This window comes from Puma concolor, chromosome C1, assembly GCF_028749965.1.
Source record: "Puma concolor isolate L17-30 chromosome C1, mPumCon1.1.hap2, whole genome shotgun sequence".
In the NCBI taxonomy this organism is placed as follows: domain Eukaryota; kingdom Metazoa; phylum Chordata; class Mammalia; order Carnivora; family Felidae; genus Puma; species Puma concolor.
In genome coordinates, this window is record NC_141674.1 from 58,680,265 (window position 1) to 58,707,341 (window position 27,077).

General features: G+C 38.7%; 1 long non-coding RNA gene across 1 annotated transcript in view; it reads left to right on the forward strand.

Moving 5' to 3' along the window:
* The first annotated feature begins 3,989 nt into the window (after window positions 1-3,989).
* Window positions 3,990-27,077, forward strand: part of LOC112868308 (uncharacterized) — a 362,521-nt gene continuing 339,433 nt past the window's right edge. The window contains exons 1-2 of the long non-coding RNA XR_015254796.1: window positions 3,990-4,245; window positions 10,216-10,279. This is a non-coding gene — a long non-coding RNA (uncharacterized LOC112868308). The remainder of the gene's footprint in view (window positions 4,246-10,215; window positions 10,280-27,077) is intronic.

The following is a 27,077-nucleotide window of genomic DNA, read 5'->3' on the forward strand; positions in this document are numbered from 1 at the left end:
AATAAAAAAATAAAGGTCTCCTGGAAGAGAATTCATTTGTTCACTTATTCATAATTCATAATATTCACAAATATTTATTGAATACCTTCTATGTGCCAGATACTCTTCTGGGTTTTTAAGATACAATAGTGAATAGACCAAGATTCTGACCCTCGGGGAACTTACATTCTAGTGAGATTGAGATAGGCAATAAAGAAATAAAACCCACAGTATGTTCTTAGACCATTATAAATGCTATGGAGAAAAAAGAAGCAGAAGATAGAGATTGTGTGTGCTTGTGGCAGTAGGATTCATTTTTTAACTAGTGTGCTCAGGGAGGGACTCATTGAAAAGGTGGCATTTGAGTAAAGAACTGAAATAGGTAAGAAAGTGAACCATTGTGTTTCTTTTTAATAATTGGTTTAAATTAGGTGGTTAATACTTTGGAAACTTAGTTGCATTTTAGCCAATTTGAAATGTATGTGCAACCTTTTTTAAATGACAAAAATTTATAGGTCAATTTGTTAGATGCAGCTAAAAGCCTTATTGCTATGTGGAGATTAAAACTGCAAAAGAGGCTTCTGAAAAATACCTTCTAAGGCAGTTTCTCATTAACAGGAATATATCTCCTTGGCTACACATGTGAAGGAAAGATGGGATGCCCTAAAACTCAGCTAGATGCAGTAGTCTTTTTCCCTGAGGCTTCTTATTAGAGACATAATTCCAGGGGATTTACTGGTTTTTAAGAGAAGTTATTTTACGAGTTATGCTGATATTAATTTTTTAACCCAAAGACCAGTATTTTGCTCAAATATTTTATGCAAAAAGCACAAATAATACTTTTGATATTGCAAAACTTTTAGCCTCTTAGTTGACATTTACAGGAATATAAAAGATTTTCAATTTTCATATAGAAGACTTTGTTTCTGTAGAACTGACTTCTTGACCTTACACAAATGATTTAATAAAAATGAGTTGTCCATAGTCACCTTTCAACTGATTGCTGTCTGCATTTTTTTAAGCAAATGCTTTTATAAAACTATGTGAAATTTCAGACTTTTTTGATAACATCAGATAACTTTATAGCCTTAGAGGTAACCTGGGTCAGTCTTTTGCTGCATATATCAAAACATTTGCATCTAGTTATTTTCTTGAGGTCACAGCGCTATGGTTATTCCCACATCCTAAAATGCATTTGGTCCCCTTATAAAACGTGAAACAATGAAGTCAATGAATTCCTTGTCACCTTCAGAGAAGTCCTGCTTATGGCTACCCCAGGAAATGAACTATCCCCTGACTCTGTATATTAGTCAGCCTAGGATAGGATAGGATATATTAGTCAGCATAGGATAAAGTGGGCTGTGGTAGCAAGCAACCCTCCAAATCCCAATCTCAGTGCAAAAAAAGGTTTTGTCTCATTTTTTTAAATGTTTGTTTGTTTGTTTATTTATTTATTTTGAATGAGAGAGACAGGGTGCGAGGGAGGGGCGGAGAGATAGGAGAGAGAGAATCCCAAGCACGCTCTGTGCTGACACGGGTCTTGATCTCACAGCTTGTGAGATCATGACCTGAAATAAAATCAAGCGTCTGAAGCTTAATCGACTGAGCCACCCAGGCGCCCCAGGGTTTTGTCTTATTTATACAAAATCTGTTGGGATATCTGGTAGACAACTGCCTTCCAAGTGGCAACTCAGTCATATAACTTGTTTCAAACTTCTCAACAGAAGGCTTGTCACACTGGAGAGGAAGACAGACTGGAAAATCCTGCATGGGATTTTCACCACCACAGTCTGAAAGTGACACATGTCACCTGATAGCTCATTTATTAAAACTGTGGTCAATTGCAAAGAGATGGAGAGGTATGTCCTCACAACAGTCAGGAAATAGGAAAAATATTGGATATTGGAAATACTAGTAATGCCTATCGTACCTTGCATCTTTCTGCAGGATATTTCAATAATCTAGTGTCTGATGTTGCAGTAACAGTATTAGTTAAATGTTTTAACCACTATTATCACTGTTTTAGAACAGCTCTGTGAGGTTGTAGCAGGATTCTCGCACAGAGTCGTGACACCGAGGCTTTTCTTCCCAGGAAGCAACTTTATTCCTGCTGGCACCGCTCAGCTGGGTTTGTACCCAAAGAGCTGAGCCCCGAATGCCACGTGGTGTAGTTTTTTATATATCTATTTTTTACTTCTTTGTCTCCCATATATAGTAACACACAAACATGCAGTCTGATTAAGTGGTCTCATGTTACAAGGTCATGAGGGATGTTGTCATGTAAGTGGATAGCCAGGTTGCCTTGAAGGTTTTTTTTGTTTTTTTTCCTTTCCTTAGGGAGGGGATCCTACCACAAGGTAAGTATTGTTTTATCCCATTCAACAGGGGATTCACTATAATCCATAGAGGCAAAGAGGAAAGGGGGTTCTGGGGGAATAGGTAGTTTACCAGAAGAGGAACTCAGAAATAAGATGGAGAAATAAAGCCGCATTTACTGAGAATCTAATATGAACCAGTGTCTATGTAGAAATTTTACAAATGTTATCTGATTGAATATTTATAATTGAAATATGGAGAAATTCTCTTAGACTTATTTTACATGTTAGGATATGAAGGCTTAGAGATTTTAGATAACTTTGTGGATCATACAGTTGGTAAAGTATAGCTGGAATTTGACCTCAGTGTGATTGACCTTGACCCCAGAGTTCAGGTATTTATGTATGAATTAATTCATTAATTTATTCAATAGTATTTATTGAACACATCCTGTGAGGCTGGAATTATGCAATGAACCATATGTATAGCAATAAATAAGAGAGATAAATTCCTGTTTTTGTGGAGGGAAATAGACAATAAACAAGTAAAGAAGTAAATGAGCAAGATAATCAGAGAGTGATACAATTGTTGCAAAGACAAAATCCAGGGTAATGGGATGGAGAATATCCAGTGAATGAGAATCACTTCATTAGAGGTGTTCAGGAAAGGCTACTCTCAAAAGGTGATATCTGATCTCAAAGCTAGAGAATGAGAAAGAGACAGCTCCATAAGGATCCCAGGGGAGATCATAAAGACAAAAGGAGCAGTTGACACCCACATCCTGTTGGGAAAGAGATAGGTGAGTGTGCAGAACTTAAACGGGTGTAATTGGCTGGAGCACGCACAGCAAGTAGGGCAGAGTGAGTGAGGAAAAGAGGGAGAAATAGGCAGCACCACGTTGTTGGAGGAGGTCACTGAGAGGGCTTGACCCTGGCTTGACCCCGGCTTGACCCTGAAGCTGGCTCTGGGCAATGCGAGGCTCCTCTAGGCCTACCTTGTTCTTGGAATGCACGTTCTGCTGCTACTGTTCCCACTGTGGGAGACATTTTCAAGGACACAGCCTTGAGCTATAAGGTGTTGTTGAGATCAGGACTGTATATATGACTGAACCCAGTTAATGCTTCTTTATAAACTTTTTTTTTTTTTTAATTTTTTTTTTTTTTTCAACATTTATTTATTGTTGGGACAGAGAGAGACAGAGCATGAACGGGGGAGGGGCAGAGAGAGAGGGAGACACAGAATCGGAAACAGGCTCCAGGCTCTGAGCCATCAGCCCAGAGCCCGACGCGGGGCTCGAACTCCCGGACCGCGAGATCGTGACCTGGCTGAAGTCGGACGCTTAACCGACTGCGCCACCCAGGCGCCCCTATAAACTTTTAAAATTCCGGTGTGCGAGTGCAAAGATCCACTCATCTTGTGGAAATGAGGACAACAAGCCTTCTAGGTAACTTGCCTTCCTTGTGAAACCTGCCTCCTACCTTTCTGAAGTGGCCTGCCTCTTTCTTCCACTGTCTCTTCTCACCCTCCGTGTGCACGGGCCAGCTTCAAATTTCACCCGGGTTGTCCCCACTTTGCAAACTGACACAGAACATGGATTGTGAATTCGAGTTCCACATTTTTTTTTTTTTTTAATTTTTTTTTTTCAACGTTTATTTATTTTTGGGACAGAGAGAGACAGAGCATGAACGGGGGAGGGGCAGAGAGAGAGGAAGACACAGAATCAGAAACAGGCTCCAGGCTCTGAGCCATCAGCCCAGAGCCTGACGCGGGGCTCGAACTCACGGACCGCGAGATTGTGACCTGGCTGAAGTCGGACGCTTAACCGACTGCGCCACCCAGGCGCCCCTCGAGTTCCACATTGAGTGAGTTCAAGCCCTGCTTTGGGTGAGCACAAGCCCCACATGTGGTGAGCACGAGTTCTGCATGGGGTGAGCACCAGCCCTGCTTCGGGTAAGCCCCACTTCTCTCTCTCTCTCTTTCTCCCTCTCTCTCTCTCTCAAAAAAAAAAAAAAAAAAAAAAAAAAAGTAAAGGAAAAGCTAGACACGAGGGAGTCTGTGAAGGGAGAAATGCAGGATTTGGAAATGGATTGCACATGCCAGGGACTAGGTAAAAGAGAAAGGGGAAGTCAATGGTAGCTTCCAGATCTTGAACTTAAAGGATTAGGAAATGTACCAAATTGGGAATCTTGAGGAGAGGGGTCAAGGGAATAAGAAAATGATATTATTAAGAAATGTGGCCCATAAGAAATTATAGTAAAATAGCAATGCTAAATGTAACGGTAGCTTTCTCTTTTTCTTTGAAAGTTTTATTTTATTTTATTTTATTTATTTATTTTTTTCAACGTTTATTTATTTTTGGGACAGAGAGAGAGACAGAGCATGAACAGGGGAGGGGCAGAGAGAGAGGGAGACACAGAATCGGAAACAGGCTCCAGGCTCCGAGCCATCAGCCCAGAGCCCGACGCGGGGCTCGAACTCACAGACCGTGAGATCGTGACCTGGCTGAAGTCGGACGCTTAACCGACTGCGCCACCCAGGCGCCCCATATTTTATTATTTTTAAAATTATCATTACTAGTCTATTTTTAAAATTCCAGTATAATTAACATACAGTGTTATATTAATTTCAGGTGCATAGTATCATGAACAATAGTATGCATCACTTAGTGCTCATCATGTAAGTGTGCTCCTAATCCCCTTCATCTTTTTCACCCATCTTCCCACCCACCTCCCCTCTGGTAACCATCTGTTTGTTCTCTATGTTAAGAATCTGTTTTTTTTTCTCTTTTTTTCCTTTGTTCATTTGTTTTGGTTCTTAAATTCCACATATGAGTGAAATCTTGTGGTTTTGTCTTTCTCTGACTGACTTATCTTGCTTAGCATTATACTGTCTAGATTTTTGCTTTTAATGCTTGTGCCTTTGGTGTCATGTTTAAGAAACCATTGCTAAGACCAATATCAAGAGCTTCTTTCCTGTGTTTTCTTCTAGGAGTTTTATGATGTCAGGTCTTATGTTTAAGTCTTTAATCCATTTCAAGTTACCAACATTTATTGAACACATTATTTGTTAAATACCATGCAAAGTCTATGGGTACAAATATGAATAATACAGGATCCCTTTCATCAAGGGGTTTATAGTCTCATGGATAAGATACTCACTGTACATGGTAAGTGATGAGATGCACACACAAATAATAGAGAGATTCATGTTGAGTGAAGACTTCTGCAGGAGATGTGCCCAAGGAGAAACTGAGGGATGAATGAGAGCGAGCCAATTGAAGAGAGATGGGAAAGAAAACTGCATTAATAAGGCATTCAGGTGTAAGATAGATGGTACTCAAACTCCAACATCATACTTTTTCCCCAAACCTTGTTTATTTTTTCCTTTTCCACAACCTTTTTTTTTAAATTTTTAAAAACTTTTTTCAATGTTTTTATTTATTTTTGAGACAGAGAGAGACAGAGCATGAGCAGGGGAGGGGCAGAAAGAGAGGGAGACACAGAATCTGAAGCAGGCTCCAGGCTCTGAGCTGTCAGCACAGAGCCTGACGTGGGCCTCAAACTCACGGAGTGTGAGATCATGACCTGAGCTGAAGTCGGATACTCAACCGACTGAGCCACTCAGGTGCCCCCCTTTCCCACAACCTTATACTTCAAGCTAGAGGATACCATAATAGAAGTGATGATCTGTTTCATATTCTTAAGATCCCAGGAACAGTGATAGTGTATACGATTTCTAAGGTCAATGCTCTTTAAGTCAATGCTTCAGTACAAGAAACCTATTAAAGCTAAGAAGTCCAGTGACTTTGCCCCATGCTTCTCTGATTGCTGGCTTGCTGATTAGACTTTTGTTATATAACCCCAATCCTGGACAGCATCAGGATTACTGCAGAGCTTTGGGCCCTCAGATCATCTCAATGGTATTTAAAAACAAAGTTCCTTTTCCTGGAATCTTAAGAAGTAGAAACTTTGAATAATGTTTATGTATATTTCCAAATAGCAAAAATGACTGTAGTTCTTTCTTGAATTACGAGGAAATCTCCTCTTGTAATAAAAGTAATTGCTGATATTATCTGTGTCTTTTTTTAAGGGCCCTGGTTGTATTTCTATGAACAATACAGTTTTTCTTTGGAAACATACAACAGTTCTGAGAATAATATCAAGTGAAGTAAGCTGATTATGTGGTGATCCAGAAAGTTCGTCTGTCTTGTTGTGTGTCTTTACTTTAGTAAGCATTAAAGATATGAAACTCTTTTCAAAGCTCTGTCAGGTCTTCCTGGAAGGCAAGGTGGGGCTGCAATACTTGCAAAGGGGCCCTGTTTTGTCTGTTTGGGCCACTATAGCAGAATACCATGGTCCAAGTGGCTTACAAACAACAGAAATTCATTTCTCACAGTTCTGGAGGCTTGGGAGCTCCAAGATCAAGGCCGTGGTGGATTGATGTCTGGCGAGAGCCTGTTTCTTAGTTCATAGTCTTTTCGTTGTGTCCTCATGTGGTGGAAGATGCAGGAGACCTCCCTGAGGCCTCTTTTATAAGGGCACAAATTGTGTTGATGAGGCTTCTGTTCTCAGGCCATAATCATCTCCCAAAAGACCCATGTCCAGATGCCATCACACTGGGGATTAGGTTTCAACATATGACTTTCAGGGGATTACAGACAGTCTGTAGCAGTCCTCTTTTTAAGTTCTTGGTTAGGGGTGGAAGTGGGCTAGAGGGTTTCTATAATATCATTTATAGTTCTTTGTACATAGTGGGCTCTCAATAAATGTTTATTAAGTGACAAAAAGAAAGAACGAATGAATGAAACTCTTATAAGTTGATTGGAGTGTGTGTGTGTGTGTGTGTGTGTGTGTGTGTGTGTGTGTTTCCAGTCACCTCTGAACTGATCTTTATGCTTTTGCCTTTGTCTCCCATAGTCCATTCTACATAAGCAGCCAGAGTGATCCTTCTGCTTCTGTTTACACAGAAGTCAGATCATGTCCCTCCTTGGTTTAAAGCCTTTATGGCTTCCCATCTCACTCAGAGTAAAAGCTGAACTCCTAAAGCTCTAAAGCATTGCACAGTCTGGCGTTTGTTACCACTCTCACTTCATCTAATCTGACCTTCACTTCACTCATTCTTCTCCGGCCACACTTGTTGATTCTCATAGATGCTTGGCAGCATTGTCCCTCAGGGTCTTTACAATTGCTCTTCAATCTGCTTGAAATGCTCTTCCCACCTAAATATATAAAGACTCCCTCTTTCTTTTTAGTCTTTGCTGAAATGTCACCTCCTCCATGAGGGCTTTCTTGGCCATCTCATTTAAAATTACAGCCTGCCCCTCTCCCCAACCCCCACCCATTTCCTATCCCTTTTATTATCATCTAACACATTATATATTTACTTGTATTTATTTTGTTTATTGTCTTCCTCTTCCCTAACGTCTCTCCAAACTAATAGAATATAAACTCTGAAGGCGGGGGTTTTAATACATCGTTATTCTCTAATTCTTCTTTGCTCAGAATATATACATGGCACATAGTAGCACCTCAAGAAATACTGGTTCAATGAATGACAAAATCAATATGTGTGTGTGGTCTTTAATAATATTTTTATTTTAAAAATTTTTTAAAATTTTTTAATTAAAAATTTTCTAAGTGTTTTTTTATTTTTGAGAGAGAGAGAGAGAGAGAGAGAGAGTGAGAACAAGGGAGGGGCAGAGAGAAAGGGAGACACAGAATCCTAAGCAGGCTCCAGGCTCTGAGCTGTCAGCACAGAGCCTGACATGGGGCTTGAACTCACACACTGTGAGATCATGACCTAAGCTGAAGTCAGACGCTTACCCAACTGAGCCACCCAGGTGCCCCTTTAATAATAATTACCGATGTTCATAAGCAAAGCTTCTGTCTGAGACTTCTATTTTCTGTGTCTTCTTCAAAGCCTAGGGCAGAACAAAATAAAGGAGGAAAGGAACAGAACTGACATGAGTCAGTGTTTAGCTGAGTGGCTTAAATTGGACCAACTAAGTAATGGAATGAAGGTCAGAGGAAGCAAAGGGGTAGGGTGTAAGTGTGCGTCAGGAGAGAAGAGATTTCTAGCATGTCTGGTGTGACAGAAGGCAGTGGGAAGGACACAGCCTGGAGTGTGAGAAATTCCTGTTCTCAAGTTCTGGCTTTACTGCTCAATTTCTGTGTGACTTTGGGCAAGCTTCTTGACTTTCTGAGGCTTCTACCTGTACAAAAAATACAAATACTACTCTGCAAGGTTGTTGTGAGGATTGTATAAGGCAATATAAATAAAAAGAGTGGCATAAAGTAGTTTTTAACAAGTGTTCTTGTCTTTCCCTGAAAACTCTTCCTCTTGGCTCCCACTTCCTTTGGTTATATTAATATCTATTCATTCCTTGTTGCTTTCCTTAAACTCTGCCCACAACCTTAGCTCTTTAATTCCCTGTAGTTACCCAGCTTGGTTGTGCCCTGACTGACAAAGTGATTGGTTTCAAGAGTAGCCTTAGAATTTACATCCCTAAAGTGAAATTCTGAGATTGTGTGGTCACAAATACACTTCTTTTCAAGGAAAGTGGTAAAGGAAAAGTTAAAGTGCCCAAATGTCTACCTCTGAAATGAGTATAAAATCAGAAGGGCTCAGTAGCAGCTTTAAAGGGTTCCCAACTTCTGTAGTCACAGGACAGAGATGACTCAGGACCAGGCTGGAGTCTGATAGTCAGGAGGTATGGGAGAGACGTGTGTGATGTTTCTTTCATGGTGGGTAGCAAGTGGGGAAATGTTTGCGCCTCGCTTACGTGTTGCCAGAGGGTATCCCCTGTGAAGCAGGCTCCAGTAATCAGGTTGACAAGACGTCTCTCCATTTGCCTTTTTCTCACAGCATGTGTATTAAGCTTTCATACACATATAGCTATGGCAGCAGTGTCAGAATCTCTGCATGAGCCCATAAACATGGGTTTCCCTTCACCAAATCTGATCCCGGACATGTATCATTCTCCAGGGGGACCTGACAGTCATCTGGTGATGTGCTGATCACATCAAAGTTCTTTCAACACTGCAGAGGCTATGCTTTGTTCCCATCAGAATAGACATGTGGTCTGGGTACAGATTTGTCTCTCTGCCCACAGTGGTTCCATTGGCACGAGCGGTCATAGACTTACAGAAAGTGCTGTATTATCTATCACCAGGCTGTTTCACAAAGCATTTCCTCCACCACTGGGGCACATGTTACATCAAGGAAAGGGCAGCAATAAGTTCATTCCCACAACATTCACTGATTTTGCTTTACTTCAGGGAGCCGGGAGCAGTCACACAGTACCAGCTATGAGATGACATGCCGTAAGATTACAAGCTATCGTACAGATTGTGGTGTATGCCTTAAACCATCAGCCCACATGTGTTAGTCTCCCCCTTAGTCAGAATATGAGGCTCTGGGATAAAAAATGGAGACTAGAACTTCTTATTTCATTCTTTTTTCTTTTCTTTCTTTCTTTCTTTCTTTCTTTCTTTCTTTCTTTCTTTCTTTCTTTCTTTCTTTTTACCAGCAAAATGGGTTTGTTTGGGAATAGCAATGATGGATAAACAAGCTATGGCAAAACCACAGGCTAGTCTCCCAAACAAAGGAGAGGAATGCTCTTTTACAGAAAAGAGGAGTTGGGAAGTCTGTTATAAACAAAAATCCATTGGAGTAAACTTGGAGTTCTAAGTATAGTGGCTTTTCATTAGCTATGTTGTGGCTGTCTCTCATTGGCTGGGCTGTTGCTAAGTGAGAAGGAAAGCCTTTCTTTTTCCACGCTGGGATAGTAAAGAAGTGTCTATGTTCAAAGTGCTTCTCTTCCTGTTGGGTCTGTAGTTGATGAGTGAATAGGCATGAATGCATCTCCTGCCAGCCTCCATACTGTATTCTAAATGAGATTTCCTTTTATTAATTTTCCAGAGTTTCAACCGTTCTGGAGGTTGGAAGTCTAAGGTCACCATGGTGCCAGCATAGTTGGGTTTTGGTGAGTTCTCTCTTCTTGGTTTACAGATGACCACCTTCTTATAGTAGAAAGAGGAACACTTTATATTGAGAGAGAGTGAGAGCGAGGGGTGGAGAGAGATGGATACATAGAGAGAGAAGCGGGGCTCACCCAAAGCAGAGCTTGTGCTCACCAGATGCGGGACTTGAACTCACGAATGGTGAGATCATGACCTGAGGTGAAGTCAGATGTTTAACAACTGAGCCACCCAGGTGTCCCGAGAAGGATACTTTCTTTTATGCCAAATGACATATTAAAATTGTTTTTGCCTCTTATATGTGTATTCCTGGGCTTGGTAAATTTGGAAATCTAAGTGCCCAAGAGAGCAATGATTTAATCAGGGAAACTAGTCATAGTCTGAAAGTTCAGACTGCACTTTGGCTATTCTGGGCTTTTCATACCACTAAATCAACAGGCAGAGAAAGGAGTCACTGTTTGCCAACATGAATGAGCCCAAATGCCAACGGAAAAATGGGTTGTTGCTCCATGGTCAAGGTAAGGAGGACTATGCCTGGGACCTAGGCAATTTGTTAGAACATCCTTTAGTACTCTCTGGTCCAATAGTTCTGGTAACTGGTAGTTCAGTAAACTGTGGCAACTCAGTAAAGACTGAACCGATAAGGACTCAGGTCCTATAGAAATGAAGAGGGTAAGGTAAACAACTTGGTTGTAGAAAAAGCAAGTTGTGGTTATCAACTGAGGCTTTGTATTTACAAAGCCAGTGACCATAGCACCTAAATTGCATGTTAATTAATTGTTGCTGCTTCCCCCTGCTGCCTTGTATTTAGAGTGCTGGTCATACCTAATGTTTTAGACTTTAAGTGGGATTATGGTCTGACTCTGCACTAAAGTAATAGCTAATGATTTGTTTGCCATCTATAGCAGGGACACAGATTTATTTTTCACCAGATAAATGATCAGAATGGATGTTGAGGAGCAAAATGAGTAGACCGTGATGAATATCTTCTGCTGCCCCTCCAGATCCACTTCTCACCCTTTGCCTCCTGCTCAGGTGCTTGAGGCTGACTTTTGTGGACAGCAGCTAGTGGGTCCCTTTGCCCTCTGCCTTCCAGTTGGGTTCTGCCAATGGGAGATACTGAGGAGACATTGGAAAAAGGGAAGAGGGTGATGTCAGTGTGTTTACTGCCTAGCTCTCTGCCTGAGGTGTTACACTGGGTTGGCTGCTTTCCTCTGAGCTCTCTGGTTCTGGTAACTGCCACATCATTTGTCTCTCAGGTCTAGGGTTAGAAAGGACTCTTGCCATTGAGAACACTGGGCACCTCTTTGTTGCCTTCTCTAAAGTCTGCCCACTCATTTGTAAATACTTCTTTTGTTAAACCCTGCTGGATCCTCAAAGGCTACAATTATTATTTTCATTTAACAGACTAGGAAACTAAGAATGAGAAAGCCTAAGCTATTTGCACAAGTTTTCAAAAATAGTGGGCTGTGGAAATAAGTAATTGTGGAACTAGGATTTGCATCCAGATGACTACAACCTGATGCTAAGTAAATGGCATCAATCCTGATTACTGCGGCCCATATTGTCCACCAGGAGAAAAGTTTGAAAAGATAATTTATTGGCATTCAAAATCTCACTTTAAAGTTTATTTATTTATTTTGAGAGAGAGAGAAAGAGAAAGCACTAGTGTGAGTGGGGAAGGGGCAGAGAGAGAGAGAGAGAGAGAGAGAGAGAGAGAATCCCAAGCAGGCTCCATGATGTCAGCTGGGAGCCAAGCCAGACATGGGGCTGGAGAACCATGAGATCATGACCTCAGCATTTCTGGCTTGGCTCCCAGCTGACAGCAATGAGCAGCAGGCTTGGGATTCTCTCCCTCCTTCTCTGCCCCTTCCCCACTCACGTTTCTGTTTCTCTCTCTCTCTCTCTCAAAATAAATAAAAAAAATCTCACATTTTAGATAAAGATGGCAGTAGGGAGACTTGAAATATATCTGAAAAGAAAGAAAAATAGCCAAATTTGAATATATCAAGCAGATGTTCTAATATGATTTGCAGAACACAGCCTTACTCATCTATTCCGAAAAGACCCCTGTTGGTTTTGTAATGTGTGATCTTTACTTTTTCCCTGGTCTGAGGTTTCTGTCTTTGGTTATGAGGCCACAGGTTGATGGATGACGGTGGTGGTGATGTGGACAGAGGTGTTTCACCAAGGGTTTTATTGTGGTCGCATTATGTTTTAAGGTGGAAAATAATGCCAGCTATAATGGATATGAGACAGGCGAGTGGGAGCCTGGAATGGTGGCCCACACGAGAGAGCTGAGTCTAGTCTGGAAGCCAGAAGAGGTAAGGGAAATGGGAACAATGAAAACAGCTCTATCATTTAGTCTTGGCTTTGAGACCTTTCTGAAAAGCTCATCAGGAATTAACAGGGAATGGACACAGGGAAACACCATGGATATAAGACAAAAAAAAAAAAAAAAAAAAAAAAGACCTTGTTTAGAAAGACAGAGAAGTGAAATAACAAGGAAATCTAAAAGAGTCCATTAAGTCAGCCTCAGTCTGTGCCCCCTGCTGGAGAAAGGGGAAATTGGAATGGAACTTGCAAGGATTGAATTAGTAAAAGACTAGGATCGTAAATACTTAATGTGTGAAAATTTTGAGAAAAATGCACACATGCTGCATTATAGCACACAAGGGATTTAAAGATAAACCTGAATGTATTTGCATCTAATTGGGTTAATGTGGCACTTTTGCTGATTGTGTCATTAGAGAGTGTGACAGAAGAATGTGGGTCTCACTTTGAGCTCTTCCCTGAATGATAGAACACAATATGGATGGAGGCTTGCAGAAGTGGATTAGCATTTGGTAGTGCAGGGTAGAAAACCACAAGGCACATAAAACAGAAAGCCAAGTGTTACTTCCATTGTTCCATTTATTCAAAGGGGCAATGTTCTGTATAGAACTTGTTGATGTGATTTGTCATGTATTTCTGCCCAGACCTGCACATACACAAACAATCATGGGGGCTTTGTTGGCTCATGCTCCATATCTGGCCTTGGGATCAGAATTGGCCCTTCTATTCCTGGAGCCAAGAGGGATTAACTTGCTTCACCTTCTTGAGCCCGACCAGGCTCAAGATGGAAGAGAAATATGGATCAAGGAGGGAAGAGAAATATGCCAACGTCTAGGATCCTAAGATTGTGAGATATGATAAAAGAAACAGAAAAACACCCAGCTTGCTTAGGATTGTACTTAGACAAATTTATAAATTTTTTTTATAACATTTATTTATTTTTGAGACAGAGAGAGACAGAGCATGAACGGGGGAGGGTCAGAGAGAGGGAGACACAGAATCTGAAACAGGCTCCAGGCTCTGAGCTGTCAGCACAGAGCCCGACGCGGGGCTTGAACTCACAGCCCTCACAGACCGCGAGATCATGACCTGAGCTGAAGTCGGCCGCTTAACCAACTGAGCCACCCAGGCGCCCCGGATTGTACTTAGACAAATTTAATGACTAACTGTAGATCAGACAATGGTAGTATATATATTGCCCTGGTGGGAAAGCCTCACCTGAGGGGAGGACATTCTGCCCAGGACCCTCAATGGGGACTTCAACTGGGCTGTTCACCATGGGGCTTCCCCAGTCAGAAGGCTGGATGGTATGAGTACCCGACTTGATGTATTAACCCTTCTTTGTTCTTCTCTATACTTCTCTCTCTTTATGTTTACTATAATTGTTCAATTCCCTATATTCTCTTTCCCTTATAATTAATACAGCTTTCCTCCATGAAACAGAAAGTACTGCTATCATGAATTATTATTATTCAGAAGTCAAAACAAATGAGCAACAATTAAGAGCAAGCTTAACTTTTCTCAGTAATAAGTGAGATGCCAAAGGAGACAAAGTACTCTGAAATGTGAACATTAAATGGGAGCCAGGCTTAGGAAAAACAAGTAGAAGGAGATATAAATACATGCATTAATAATATGTTAAGGACCCTACAGAGAAGAATAGTTGGAACACATACACATTATATATGTAATTCTACATGTGTATTTTTTTCCCATTTATATTTGATCTATATTTGTTTGAATGTGGAGTACAATGGAGGGCAGGTCCAGCTAGCATGATAAATGACATAGCATGTATTCTATAGAAAGTGAAAGCATGGGTACTATGAATTTGGCAGCCTATCTCTTGGGTGATGGAAATGGAAGAAATAGGCAAGAAGAGGAGTCCAAGCCAGGTCAGGAAGATGGGTTAGTAGAGGTGTGGCTCTAGGATAAGAATTAAGATCCTGGGTTGGAAGTAGGTCTGTCAAAACCAGCAAAGAATAAAATCTAGAGAAGGAAAGTGAGAACAGTATTTCTGGGGTCTGCATATAAAAGAAGGTCCATAAAACAAAGCACCTGGATCATGACTGTTGTGTCTAGAACAGTGGTTGTCTGCACTTTAGTTTTTAAGCACCTTTGTTGGGTGAGTAGATCAGAGTTAGAAATGTTTGCTGCTCCTCAGTGATGGGGTTTTGTAGATAATTGTGGCTGGTGGTCACAGGAGGAGGAAGAACTAAGGAAGTGAGTCCTCTGTGAAGACGGCAGAGTTTTAAGCACTTCTATCTTAAGGTCATAATTTTTATTGGCTTAGATAATTTTTGTTTTGTTAAAATCTTTTTTAAACTTTTATTTTTATTTTTTAGAGAAAGAGAGAGAGAGAGAGAGAGAGCGCACTGGGGTGAGGCAGAAAGAGAGAAAGAGAGAGAGCCCCAAGCAGGCTCCACACAGTCAGTGCAGAGCCTGAAGCGGGTCTCAAATTCATGAACTGTGAGATCATGACCTGAGCCTAAATCAAGAGTCAGACGCTTAACTTACTCAGTCACTCAGGCACCCCTGGCTTAGGTAATTTTTATAATAAGTATAAACTGTTGAGTTTACTAGTAAGCATTTGAATTTTAAAATCTACCCATTCTTTGACTAAGAAATTTCACCCTAAGAATTTATATTAATGAAATACTCACTCATTTAGCTAATATTTATTGACAGCCTATTATGCATTGGGCACTGGGGAATATATCAGTAAAGAAAACTAAGTCCCCTGTCCTCATGGAGCTTTCACGGCATAGGGGGTGGACAGGCAATAAACAATGAACAAAATAAAAAGCAAATGACTTAGTATGTTTGAAGGTGATCGATGCTACAGACAAGTAGAGCAGGGTTAAGTGTAGGCTGTGGGAGCAGTTTGTTAAAAGTGTTTAGTGAAAGCGCATTGAGCTGCTTCCATTTGACATAAGGCTTACAGAGGTAAGATAGTGAGTTGTGTGATATCTGGTGAGAAAGAGAAGAATATCCCAGGAAAAAGCAAAAGCCAAACAATAAATGCAAAACTGTCAGGCTGGAGTTCCCTGGCATGTTTGAGGAGCAGCATGGAGCCTGGGGTGCTTCAGTTGAGTAGGGAAGGGGGAGGGATGTAGGGAATGAAGAGAAGAAGAGAGGCCACAGTTAAGAGACTGGAGATGGGAGAAACACAGAGGAAACCATTTGAAAAGTCCTGGGACCTCAATTCTGTTGGAAGGAAGAAAAAGATTAAAGAAAACAAATTGTAAATAAAAACTATAGATTCCTCAAAAGAATGGAGTTCAGTTCTTATTTCTGAAATGTGAGATCCATCAATCTGTATCTATATAAATATAACATAGACATAAGTAGAAACGTAGATCTAGATTGATCGATCCCACGCACCACGCCCACGTATACACATGCCCACGCACACACACGGCGTGGTATTGTATTGTGAAAGAGAGCTTATGAGAAGAGAGTTCTGAGAAGTATGGATTTAATATCGTGACTGATGTGATTAGAAAGGCAGAGAAGGGAAGTCAAAGGCACATTTTTAGCTCAGCTCTGAAAACTGGAGTTCATTCTTTAAAGCTTTACCTGCTCTGAAATATTAAAATATATGGAAATTTAAGAACATTTTAATTTAAGGCCTTATAAGGGCAGTGTATGTAATAAAAGAACCAAGTGATCAGTCCTGACAACTGAAGTGTAAATAAAAATCACATTCATGACTTCTCACTGTAATACACTGTATTACATGTGTATGTCATTACATACATGTAATGTCACTGTACAGAGACACTGTAAATACATTACTGATGTATCAAAAGTTCTCTTTTGGAAGTTTGACGTGGTCAAAAGTGTGGACTGTGGAGTCAAATAGAACTTAATTTAAATCTTACTTTTTAACTATTTGCCCTTTGGCAAGCTACTTTATCTCTCTGCACCTCCACTTCTTCATCTGTAAGATGGTGATGATATCTACTTTTTAATGAATGTTATGAGTATTATATAATTTATTGCTCGTAGTAGTCACTCAATGAATGATAGTTTATTAAAATTATTTTCTGTCTCCTCATTTGCCTTTCTAAACTCTATGAGGTCTGTGCACACTGAATTCTACAAGATTTTCCCTTTTTTTACTTGCATTATTTCTATTGCTCTCCCTTAAATTTTCTCTTTGATACAGATGGGTGACTTTAAAATCATAGAAAAGAAAAATGACTCTAAGTAGAAGTTGAATGTATGATTCTTTATTGTCAACAATAAGAGCTTGGCATTAATTCTACCTAATTCTACATTTAGAATGCATGTTCCAATGTTTATTTATTTATTTTTTTTTTTTTAATTTTTTTTTCAACGTTTATTTATTTTTGGGACAGAGAGAGACAGAGCATGAACGGGGGAGGGGCAGAGAGAGAGGGAGACACAGAATCGGAAACAGGCTCCAGGCTCTGAGCCATCAGCCCAGAGCCCGACGCGGGGCTCGAACTCACGGACCGCGAGATCGTGACCTGGCTGAAGTCGGAGGCTTAACCGACTGCGCCACCCAGGCGCCCCCATGTTCCAATGTTTAAATAGACAAATATAAATGATTTCACTAAAAAGAAAAACCTCATTAGCTAGCAGTTAACTCATTATATCAGCTTGAACAAGATGTATTTCTCCTGCGGTAGCCATGTATTCTTAGTTTCAAATTGAAATGCACATATGAGACACATGGACAATAGAAGTCAAAGAGGTATACTCAAGGCCATGATAAAATTGCTTTGGCAGTTTAGATGTCTGAATATCTAGTCTAAAAAACTTGTTAATTTCATGTTTTATAACTCAGAAGTCTGGGAAACATTTGTTCAAAAGATTCAAGGATTTAGGGGTGCCTGGTGGCTCAGTTGGTTAAGTATCTGACTTCAGCTCAGGTCATGATCTCATGGTTTGTGAGTTCAAGCCCCACATCAGGCTCTGTGCCAATCACTGGGAGCCTGGAGCCTGCTTGGGAGTCTGTGTCTCCTTCTCTCTCTCTGCCCCTTCCCCTCCCCCGCTCATGCTCTTTTTCTTTCTCTCTCTCAAAAAAGAATAAACATTAAAAGAAACAAATTCAAAGATTTGAAAAAAGGATTTTGTATACTTTTATCTTTTCCCCAAACACTAACCAGTTTTCATTGATCTTGATCTGTTGCACTTCATGTATTGCTCATATATTAATCTCCAGATATTTAATAGAGTAAAAAATGTTAGAAAATATTATCTTTATTCTGTAACTTTTTTTATACCATGTATTTTAGCTCATGGTACTTTGGGAGTTTTCAACAAATTATTCACAACATATTCCCTGAATGTAAATAATAATGTAGTTAGTAAGAAATTGAAAGGATACATATTTGTATATGCATTCATTCAACAAACATTTATGCCTATATTCATTCAAGAAACAGTTATGGAAAATTTACCATGTGCTGGGCATGATTCTAAGTGCTGAAGTTTAGCAGTGAATGAAATAAGGCTTCTATAATTGTAGAACTTTGTGGTTCTATAGCTGTAAGAGGATGTAAAAGATATAGCCAAATCCACTGATTTTACAACCAAATAGGCTTATGTCAGAAAGCTAAGAAACTTCCAAGGTCACCTGATTAATGTCAGAATACTAACTAGAAGTTGTTTGATGATTTCTACTACAGCATCTTATCACCAGTTCTTGCTATGAATGTGGAAGAATACTAAACGTCTTTATATATTTGCCTTGTAATCTTCTGCCTTTCCTGGGGCATAACAAAAGGGCTAAACTGCAGATGTTTAGGTTTAGGGAAGCTTTGCAATTTCTTATTTTTGTTATAGTTTTTACCCATCTGTCCTAAAATCTGTTCGTACATCCCAGACAAATTACCATGACAAAAAAACACCTGTGTCGATGATATACGTGATGCAGAGGGTGAATTCTGAGTCATTTTGGTTGTCTGCTACCTAATATTGTTAACATTGAGCTTAATTTATTTCACGTATTTGGTTGGCCGTCCCTTGTTGATTGTTTTTTTTTTAGTCAGCAATTTACATTGTCATTAAAATGCCCAGATTGTGAGAGGGACCTTCAGCCTTCTGAATGAAGCAATTCAAAGTTAAATTGGTCAAGGAGTACCCTTTCATTCAAGTGTCCTGAACTACCTTCCTGGAAAATGAATTTAAAAGAGAACTCTGGGTAACTTAATTTTTAATAATCTAACACATTAGTAATCATCTCTGGTGCCTTCTTTTTGTGCTGCCAGAAACTCTGAGAAATAGATTTGGCAGAGAAGGACGAAGCCTACTGAGTGATATAGTGCTTCAGTACTACACTGTAGGAAGTAAGCAAAAGCCAAGAGAACTTCTGTTTCACAATTTAATATAATTTCACTGATAAATATGAGATGCTAGAAAACTGATGTTTATGTCCCTGAAGGCAGTGTATAATTTAAATTTGCTGCCTACTTAAGCTCACTCTTAGGCATATTTTATTAGGAAACAGTTGAGACATGCATCAACCTTTATTAATATACAATGAAGCAAGTAGCACTTCCTTTCTAAAACTCCATTACAGCAACATTATGGCAACATTAGTAAACCTGCCTATGGGAATATATTGTCACTCGGAATTGATTGAGGGCATCAAAATAATCTTTAAAAAATTTTTTAAGTTTGTTTATTTTGAGAGAGAGAGAAAGAAAGAGAGTAAGCAGTGGATGGGCAGAGAAAAGGAGAGAGAGAGAATCCCAAGCAGGCTCCACACTGTCAGCACGGAGCCCCATGTAGGGCTCAAACTCATGAACGGTGAGATGAACATGAACTCATGAGACCTGAGTGGAAACCAAGAGTTGGATGCTAAAGCCAACTGAGCCACCAGGCACAAAATAATCTTTGGTAAAAGATGAATTAGTGTTGTAGACTAATTCAAATGAAAGAAAACTTTGTCCAGGACCGGTCCCCAGATTCTCATTTTCCTTGTTGCCCTTGACCACACTTCCGTGAGCCTGAATACAGTACACGAGTGAAACTACACTTACAAGAACAATGGATCTGATCACTGCAAGGGGGGCACCTCTTCACCATGGTCCTCCCTGGACCTGATACAGACGTCTCTTTCTGTGACTTTCTTATTAACAGAAGCTAAAAGAGCTTCCAAGCCAGCAGGTAACAATTTAGCCCTTTGCCTGTAATGATGCAAAAAAGCATATCGGTGTTGTTTGATATTAACTTTTAAAAAGGCATTTTTCTTTTCCCTACATAACCTACTTTGGGAAAATAATAGCGACCATAAAATAAGAAGTGACTAGCATATAAGTCTTTGGAACACAATTTTCCGTTGCCGACCTCTCCCTCTGGGTGACATTTCAGAGAACACTGTTCATGCCAGTGCTCTAGAGACATCATGTTTATTTCCTCATTGTAGAAATTAAGGGGGAAAAAGTTAATTATAAGTGGGATGCTGCCAGGGAATGTGTGTTGGAGGCATATTTAGGATGGGAAAGTGAGCATTTCCAAGTGGCCTGATGTATATTCTCAAGGTTTCTTTTATATGAATTTGTTTAGTAGTTTTTGTTCATCACCTTCCTTTGTCATTGTCTGCATTTCGAGTGGAGGAAGCTGGCTGTGGGAGCATAGATAGTAATTAGTCCTCTACAGATATGTAACTACGTCCATAATAAAGATAACTAATTAATTCAGCATAAATTGTAGCATCTCTGCTAAGTGCCAGACACTGTTTCAGGTTCTGGGAAATATATCTGTGAACAAGGCAAAGCCCTGTTGGCATGTACATAAAATCTCGGGGTGAGGCAGACATATGAAACAGCAATTATGAAACAGTGTTAGTGCTATAAAAGATAAAAACAAAGGGGTCCCTGAGGGCCCACAGAAAGGAATATATCCTCAGTCTTGGGTGGTAGAGGGGACGAATGAGGGAAGTCTTCCTGGAGCAAGGGATGCAAAACAAGTATCTAACAGGTTAACATCTATGACTTAATAGGCAGAGGTTCTGTGAAATTAAATTTGAGCAGATAACACAAGACAGTATTTACTTTCCAGTATGAAGAAGCTCTCACTATCCACTGAAATGATTTGCTAAAAGTCTTTTAAGAAATAAATAATAGTTTTTATCTAATACTCCATTACTTTGAGTCTGTCCTAAGGAAATAATCTAAAATATGAAATGGTTTATAATCTTGAATATCTTAATGATAGTGTTCATTATAATGAAGGAGTATTGGAAACAAAGTAAATGTTTATCAATAAAATAATGTTCATTAAATTTTGTTGCATCCATGCTACTATTAGCGTGGTTATGAAAACATAAAAAGTAGCTTTTTTGCATGTCATAGGAGGTAGAAATGGGGGGAAGAGACTACAGAAAGACAAGAAAGAAAAAGGCAGGAAGGCCCAGAAAAAAGCAAAGTATTTAAGCCAGAATCAATCTAGGATTTCTCTGAACATCAAAGCTATTTGTTCATCTTAAATAGTGATTTTCAAAACTGATTTTTAGAAGGGGAAATATTTTTTATAAAAAATTATATCTTCTGTGGATTTCTCATATATACAACTTATAAAATATATAAACAATATTTCATTAATAATTTATTTGAAAATTCCAACTTTTAGCACTTACTTAAAATAAGTTAATTAATAAGAACATTGAGACAGTTTGGATGAGCTCAATAACCTGAAATTAGGTTTTTTGGATAACAGTAACCATCTTTTGTTTATTTCTTTAGTTTGTTTTGGCTGTAGGGTATGAAAAAACTTTTGATTCATTCCAATGAATAATACTGACACTCTTGTAGAGTTTAATAGAAACAAATTATAAAATTCATAAAAAGAATAGAACACTTAAAGAAGGTTAGATCTGTGCCTATAGTTGGCAGGAGGTTCTGAATTCTGTCCGCTAAATAAAGGCGAGTTAGCTTGTAGCTCTTGTTAAGTTGGTTTTCTCAGATATGTTAGAAATTTTGTCATAACACATATGAATAAGCATGTTGGGGTTTATTCCAATCTTTAGCAGAGTTTGCAAATACATGATTATACTGTGTATCTAAGTGAAATCTAATCAAATATTTGTATACCCGGTGAAGACAAAAAGTATTACATACATTATGCCTGACTTGAACGGTCATTTTCATAGATATATAGTATGTGCCTTTTTCCTTTGCCAGGGAATGATATTTATTATAAATAAGATGTAGATAATTTTGTGTAATTTGGGGAAAAAGTGTTAGAGAATGCATTCTAAAAAAAATAGTAATGCTGTAAACCATTTTACTTACTCTCCGTATTCCTGTCCCCTATAATATAAAAAATGTCAAACAAAGTAATAAATGGTATAGGTGTTCAGGGAGAGAGAGCAAAGCGAACTTGAGGAACAAAGAATCTTCAGAGGGATCCTTGAGTTTTGGCTGAATGTTAAACCACACAGGAGCAGGATGACTGTATGAGGTCTTGCAAAGAACAGCTACAGGTTTTTTCTTTTTTCCTTTTCCTTTTTCTTCCTTCCTTCCTTCCTTCCTTCCTTCCTTCCTTCCTTCCTTCCTTCCTTCCTTCCTTCCTCCCTCCCTCCCTCCCTCCCTCTCTTTCTTTTTTCTTTCTTTCTTTCTTTCTTTCTTTCTTTCTTTCTTTCTTTCTTTCTTTCTTTCTTTCTTTCTTTCTCTTGGTGGGTGGGGAGCTGAACCGAGATTCTGGAGATTACATGGTGCTGAAAAACATTGGCTTTCTGACTAGACAGACTATCTCAACCATTAATTGTTCTTAATCTATGATTAAGGATGTGTAGGAATACAGGAACATCATGAGAAATGGAAGAAACACAAAATAACCAAATGGTACTTGTAGAGCTAAGGATGCCGTACCCAAAATGAAAAAAATTATTGCATGAACTTAACAGCAGTTTAGACACTACAGCAGAAGAAAGAGATAAGTGATCTTAAAAGCATAGCAACATAAGCTATCCAAGGTGAAGGATGAGAAAAAGACTGAAATAATATGAAAAGAGACTAGATTACCTATGAGGCAGGTTTCATAGGTATGCCACCTTTCTTTTCACATTCTCCCTGCATTCAGAAGGAGCCCTCATTTAGTTTATGCTCGACTGTTACCTTTGGAATTCTTAGCAATTTTTGAATAAGGTATCCATCATTTTAATTTTGCACTGATCTCTTCAAATTATCTAGCTGGTTCTGCCTGGAGGATAATACCAAACAGTCTGACATTTGTGTAGTTGAGATACCAGAACTGATGGGCAATGGGAGTGGGAGGTGAAAAAAATGCTTGAATAAATATTAGTTGTAATTATTTCCAAATTGCTTCTGGTCCAAGAAGCTCAATGAAACTAAATCACAAGAAACATGAAGAAAGTCACACCAAGGATGATCATAATCAAATTACTTAAAATCAGAGATAAAGAGAAAAACTTAAAAGCAGCCCAGAACATTTGATTTTATTTTTTCCAGTTTTATTGTGATATACTTGATATATAACATTGATGAGTTTAAGATGTACATGTGTTGATTTGATACACTTAACATGTTGCAAAATGATTATCACCATAGCATTAGCTAACATCTCTATTACATCATGTAATTATCCTTTCTTTTTTGTGTAACATATCTTTTTTTTGTGTAATATGTAACATGTCACATAATTATAATTTCTGTGTGGGGGGGGTATTGAGAACATTTAAGATCTATTCTCTAAGCAACTTTTAAGTATGTAATACCTTATTATTAACTATAATCACCATGCTGTACATTAGACCCCCAGGACTTATTCATTTTATAACTGGAGGTTTGTATACTTTGACCAATGTTTCCTGTTTTGCCCCACCTCCTAGTCCCTGGTAACCACTATTCCACTCCCAGTTTTTACAAGTTCATCTTTTAAAGATTCTACATATAAATAATATACAGTATTTGTATTTCTCTGACTTATTTAACTTAAAATAATGCCTCCAAGGATCACCCATGTTGTTGCAAATGGAAGAATTTCCTTCATTCTCATGTCTGAACAATATTCCATTTGTGTGTGTGTGTGTGTGTGTGTGTGTGTATCTTGCATCTTTATCCATTTTTCCATCAATGAACACTAAGATTGTTTCTGTATATTGGTTATTGTGACTAATGCTGCAATAAACAAGGGTGTGTAGATATCTCTTCAAGATCCTCTTTTCATTTCCTTTGGATATACACCCAGAAGTGGGATCACATGTTAGTTCTATTTTAGTTTGTTGAGGCACTTCAGTTCTGTTTTTTATAGTGGTGGTACCAATTTCAATTCCAACAGTGCACCAACAGTGCACAGAGTTTCCCTCTTCCCCATATTCAAGTCAACACTTGTTCACTCTTGTCTTTTTGGTGAGTGCCATTCTAACACGTGGGAGGTAATTGCTCATTGTGGTTTTTATTTGCATTTCTCTGATGATGAGTGATATTGAGCACCTTTTAATGTATTTGTTGTCCACTTTTATGTCTTCTTTGGAGAAAAGTGTCTATTCAATTCCTCTGCCCATTTTCTAATTGGATTTTTTTGTTGTTGTTGCTGAGTTGTATAAGTTTTCAAATATATTTTAAATAGTGACACTTTATCAGATGTGTTTTGTGGCCTAACATTTGATCAATCCTGGAGAATGCTCCATATGCACTTGAGAATGATATGTATTCTGTGGCTGTTGGATGGAGTGTTCTATATATGTCCATTAAGTCCATCTGGTCTAATGTGTAGTTTAAGTCCAATGTTTCCTTATTTATTTTGTCTGGATGATCTAGCCATTGTTTAAAGTGGGGTATTAAAGTTCCCTACTATTATTGTATTGCTGTCCATCTCTCTCTTCAGATCTGTTAATATTTGTTTATATATTTAGGTGCTTCTATATTGGGTGCATAAATATTTATAAATGTTATATCCTTTTGATGCAGTGATCCTTTTATCATTATATAATGACCTGTGTCTCTTGTTACAATCTTTGGCTGAAAGTCTATTTTGTTTCATATAAGTATAGCTACACTGCTTTCTTTTGATTTCTGTTTGCATAGAATATATTTGCCCATCTTTTCACTTGCAGTCTATGTGTGTCCTTAAATTAAAGTTTGACAGCATATAGTTTGTTCTTTTTTCCCTTTTCCTTTTCTTTTCTTTCAGTGCATTCAGCCACTCCATGCCTTTTAATTGGAGAGTTAATGGACTTACATTTAAAGTAATTTTTATTTTTTATGAATATAAATTATTGTCAAGTTGGCTTACATACAACACCCAGTGCTCATCCCAACAAGTGCCCTCCTCAGTGCCCATCACCTGTTTTCCCCTCTCCCCCAGTCCCCCCATCCACCCTCAGTTTGTTCTCTGTAACAAATGATTTTTTAGTATAAGTATGCCCAATGCAATATTGGCAACATACTTACATTAAACATGATTTGTTGTGTTTGTTTTTGAAATCCAAATTTACCTGGATGTTCTGATTTTTAATTCTCTTCTTTTCAAATGAAATTTATATATCCATAAAGACAAAATAACCTGTGCCTATTCATGAAAATGCTATGAACATAATGAAATTAAGATTTTCTTGTTACCTGAAGGGTGAAAATATAAATTTGATTTTCCTATTGCTCTTTTGCATTTCTTTTTATTCTTTTTTTTTAAATTTTCTTTTTTATTAAAAAAAAATTACATACAAATTAGTTAGCATATAGTGAAACAATGATTTTGGGAGTAGATTCCTTAATGCTCCTTATCCATTTAGCCCACCCCGCCTCCCACAACCCCTCCAGTAACCCTCAGTTTGTTCTCCATATTTATGAGTCTCTTCTGTTTTGTCCCTCTCCCTGTGTTTATATTATTTTTGTTTCCCTTCCCTTATGTTCATCTGTTTTGTCTCTTAAACTCCTCATATGAGTCAAGTCACGATTTTTGTCTTTCTCTGACTGACTAATTTCACTTAGCATAATACCCTCCTGTTCCATCCACGTAGTTGCAAATGGCAACATTTCATTCATTTTGATTGCTGAGTAATACTCCATTGTATCTATATACCACTTCTTCTTTATCCATTCATCCATCGATGGACATTTGGGTTCTTTCCATACTTTGGCTATTGTTGATAGTGCTGCTATAAACATGGGGGTGCATGTGTCCCTTCGAAATAGCACACCTGTATCCCGTGGATAAATGCCTAGTAGTGCAATTGCTGGGTCATGGGGTAGTTCTATTTTTAGTTTTTTGAGGAACCTCCATACTGTTTTCCAGGGTGGCTGCACCAGCTTGCATTCCCACCAACAATGCAAAAGAGATCCTCTTTCTCTACATCCTCTCCAACATCTGTTGTTGCCTGAGTTGTTCATGTTAGCCATTCTGACAGGTGTGAGGTAGTATCTCATTGTGGTTTTGATTTGTATTTCCCTGATGATGAGTGATGTTGAGAATTTTTTCATGTGTCAGTTGGCCATCTGGATGTCTTCTTTGGAGAAGTGTCTATTCATGTCTTTTGCCCATTTCTTCACTGGATTATTTGTTTTTTGTGTGTTGAGTTTGATAAGTTCTTTATAGACTTTGGATACTAACCCTTTATCTGATATGTCATTTGCAAATATCTTCTCCCATTCTGTCGGTTGCCTTTTAGTTTTGCTGATTGTTTCCTTCGCTGTGCAGAAGCTTTTTATTTTGATGAGGTCCCAGTAGTTCATTTTTGCTTTTGTTTCCCTTGCCTGTGGAGATGTGTTGAGTAAGAAGTTGTTGCCGCTGAGATCAAAGAGGTTTTGCCTGCTTTCTCCTTGAGGATTTTGATGGCTTCCTGTATTACATTTAGGTCTTTCATCCATTTTGAGTTTATCTTTGTGTATGGAGTAAGAAAGTGGTCCAGGTTCATTCTTCTGCATGTCACCGTCCAGTTGTCCCAGCACCACTTGCTGAAGACATTGTCTTTATTCCATTGGATATTCTTTCCTGCATTGTCAAAGATTAGTTTGCCATACATTTGTGGGTCCATTTCTGGGTTCTCTATTCTGTTCCATTGATCTGAGTGTCTGTTGTTGTGCCAGTACCATACTGTTTTGATGAGTACAGCTTTGTAGTATCGCTTGAAGTCTGGGATTGTGATGCCTCCGCTTTGGTTTTCTTTTTCAAGATTGCTTTGGCTATTTGGAGTCTTTTCTGGTTCCATACAAATTTTAGGATGATTTGTCCTAGCTCTGTGAAGAATTCTGGTGTTATTTTGATAGGGATTGCATTGAATATGTAGATTGCTTTGGGTAGTATTGAGACATTTAAAGTAATTATTGATAGATATGGGGTTATGTTACCATTTTGTTAATTGAGTTCTGTTTATTTTTATAATTATTTTGTTCATTTCTCCTCTTTGTGTCTCTTTTTTGATTTGATGATATTCTGTAGTGGTATGCTTTGATCCTTTTTCTTTATCTTTTGTGTGGTTATGATGAAGCTTACATAAAACATCTTATATTTATAACTGTCTATATTAAGCTG